Below are 3,576 nucleotides of genomic sequence, written 5' to 3'. Positions count from 1 at the left end.
TTTTGTCTTCTTTTAAACATGATTAAGTAACATAACCTCCAATTTTTGGGCCAGGTGAGCTTTTTCATCACTTTGCATCAGGCGTTGTCATCGTCGTCCGTCGTTAGATTTTACAAAAATCTTCTTCTCTGAAACTACTGGGCCAAATTAAACCAAACTTGGCCACAATCATCATAGTTTAAAAAATGTGTCCAGTGACCCGGGCAACCAACCAAGATGGCCGCCATGGCTAAAAAAAGAACATAGGGGTAAAATGCAGTTTTTGGCTTATAACTCAAAAACCAAAGCATTTAGAGCAAATCTGACAGGGCTGAAATTGTTTATCAAGTCAAGGTCTATCTGCCCTGAAATTTTCAGATGAATTGGACAACATGTTGTTGGGTTGCTGCCCCTGAATTGGTAATTTTAAGGAAATTTTGCTGTTTTGGGATATTATCTTGAATATTATTATAGATAGAGATAAACTGTAAACTGCAATAATGTTCAGCAAAGTAAGATTTACAAACAAGTTAACATGACCGAAATGGTCAGTTGACCCCTTAAGGAGTTATTGCCCTTTATAGTCAATTTTTAACCATTTTTAGCTCACCTGGCCCAAAGGGCCAAGTGAGCTTTTCTCATCACTTGGCGTCTGTCGTCCGTCGTCATTAACTTTTACAAAAATCTTTTCCTCTGAAACTAATGGGCCAAATTAAACCAAACTTGGCCACAATCATCATTGGGGTATATAGTTTAAAAAAATGTGTCTAGTGACCCGGCCAACCAACCAAGATTGCCGCCACGGCTAAAAATAGAACATGGGTAAAATGCAGTTTTTGGCTTATAACTCAAAAACCAAAGCATTTAGAGCAAATCTGACATGGCTTAATTGTTTATCTATCTGCCCTGAAATTTTCAGACGAATTGGACAACCCGTTGTTGGGTTGCTGCCCCTGAATTGGTAATTTTAAGGAAATTTGCTGTTTTTGGTTATTATCTTGAATATTATTATAGATAGAGATAAAGTGTAAACAGCAATAATGTTCAGCAAAGTAAGATTTACAAATAACTCAACGTGATCGAAATGGTCAGTTGACCGCTTAAGGAGTTACTGCCCTTTACAGTCAATTTTTAACAATTTTCATTAATTTGGTAAATTTTGGTAAATTTTTACAAAATATTACGTCAAATAGTTTTTATAGATAGATAAAATTGTAAGTAGCAAGAATGTTCAGTAAAGTAAGAAATATGAACATCACTATCACCAAAACACAATTTTGTCATGAATCTATCTATGTCCTTTGTTTAATACGCACATAGACCAAGGTGAGCGACACAGGCTCTTAAGAGCCTCTAGTTGGAATTTTGGGTCCCCAGTGCTCTTCAACTTTGTACTTGTTTGGCTTGATACCTATTTTGATCTGAGCAACACTGATGAGTCTTATGTAGACGAAACACGCGTCTGACATACTAAATTATAATCCTGGTACCTTTGATAACTATATACTGAAACCACCAAACAAAATTGAACCACAGAGAGCAGAAAAATTGTATTACCGGTAAATATCCTTTATAAAATCTCCTCATTTTGTTCTCATAAGATGGATACATGTGTGCCAGTATTTAATTCAGATTGTCCAATTCTCAAAGCAATGGGGATGTTGAATGTTTGGAATCTTTGATTGATGGTGGGAAGATAAATAATCTTCAGGTAAATAATGACTGTTTCCACATAGTTCCAATTTTAGATATGAACCCAATCCAAGTTTTTAACAACTTTAAAACGTTGTTGCACAATTTTAATCAAACTTGAAGTTGTCCATTCGTTTGATGTATTTGAGCTTTTGATTAAGCCATTTGGATTGGGTCTTTCGGTTTTGAATTTTCCTCCGGATTCAGTATTTTTTGTGATTTTACTTTTTTGTAGAAATGATGTATTTATAAATTTCTTTTAACACCTTTCTAAAAGACCATGATGCAAAATCTTTGATTCTAGTTGTTCATTTCTAAAATCTGTGAAACTACAAGCTAAATGCTTCAAACTTTAGGAGATATAGGTAGGAATACACTCTACCAACAACCTCATTATAATTAATATTGATATCGCAGAACACAAAGTGTCATTGGTGAAACAATTCGGAAAATGACATTTCATTGCCTTTTCTGAAACTACTTTGCCAGATTTAGGATGTGTTTGAAAATTCTCCACAAATGATACTTATTTGGTTCCAATCGATGTAAATCATTTTGGTTGGCATTCTTTTTAAAAGTCTGAAACTAATAGGCAAAATGTTTAAACACTATGCGATTTATTGGTCGACGACCTTCAACAGTTGTTTCTCAAGTGATGTTGATTAGCTTGCCCTCATTGCAGGTATATGGATCATATCTATGAAACTACATGACCAATTTTTTTTTTTATCAAAACTATAAGTATGTAAGGATGATTTGATGGATTCCTTCATATGATCTTCATGGGTGATTTTGTTTTATGATATATTTGTAAGTTTACTTGTCACTGTCTAGTATGCATCTAACTTTTTTGAGAATGTATGTAAAAGTTGCAGGAAGAAATACAGGGAATACTATCCATCAGCAGCACTGAAACATATTATTTGTATAAAGCTTTATATTTGAGAGTGTAGAAGACATGGATGAATAAATGCTATATGTTATGAAGTTTTCAAAATTTCATATTTCAATTGGCCATGACCTCATTTTCATGTTCCATCAACTGTGGAAAAATGTTTTTTTTTGTTATGTGAATTTCCCAGTTATGAGTAATATGATTTACATCTTTGGTATACGCATGAGCTCCTTACTAGGTCTAGATGACCGCCCGACAGTGTTCACCAGTGATTTCGACCTCATGGACCAATGATCAAAGTTATGTGAATAGGTCAGTATCTCAGATACTTGAAGCAGTAGGTCAACTAAATTTTGTGTAAGGAACAATTGTTATGTGAACACGTCAGTCGAAAAGGTTTCATTACAGCTTGACTTCATTTTCATGGTTCATTGGCCAATATAAGGTTTTCATGGTTTGATCCCTTTCTTGTGTTTCAAATACTCTTGGCAATATACCAACTATACTAGGTGTATGGAATGATGGTAAGATGAATATGTCTGTCTGGTTTTGATTTTCATCACTCATTGGACAATTATCAGTGTTTTTTTCGAATTAAGACTGTTTCTTAGATACTATTATCAAAAGTCCAACTATATTTGGTGCATAGAATGATTGTGAGGAGCACATGTATGTTTGGCTTGTATCGTCTGACCTTTTCCCATTGTTCAATGTTAAGTTTTCAAAGTTGAGTTTGTTTCTTGTATACTAAACAGACAGGTTTTTTTTAACCTTGATCTCAAGGCATGGATCTTTGAAAATGTTGTGTCGTTGTTCTCCTCTTATATTTAATGCGTTTCCCTCAGTTTTAGTTTGTTCCCCGATTTTGTTTTTGTCCATGGATTTATGAGTTTTGAACAGCGGTATACTACTGTTGCCTTTATTTAATTTCTGTAGTATATATTTTTAAAGTCTTTCAACTTGAAATTAGTCATTGTCAGTAACGTAGACAAGACACTTTAGAGGGTGCA

The sequence above is a fragment of the Mytilus galloprovincialis genome, chromosome 4 (assembly GCF_965363235.1).
Source record: "Mytilus galloprovincialis chromosome 4, xbMytGall1.hap1.1, whole genome shotgun sequence".
NCBI lineage: Eukaryota > Metazoa > Mollusca > Bivalvia > Mytilida > Mytilidae > Mytilus > Mytilus galloprovincialis.
The sequence above is the reverse complement of the archived record's forward strand: the minus strand, read 5'-3'. Positions refer to the sequence as shown.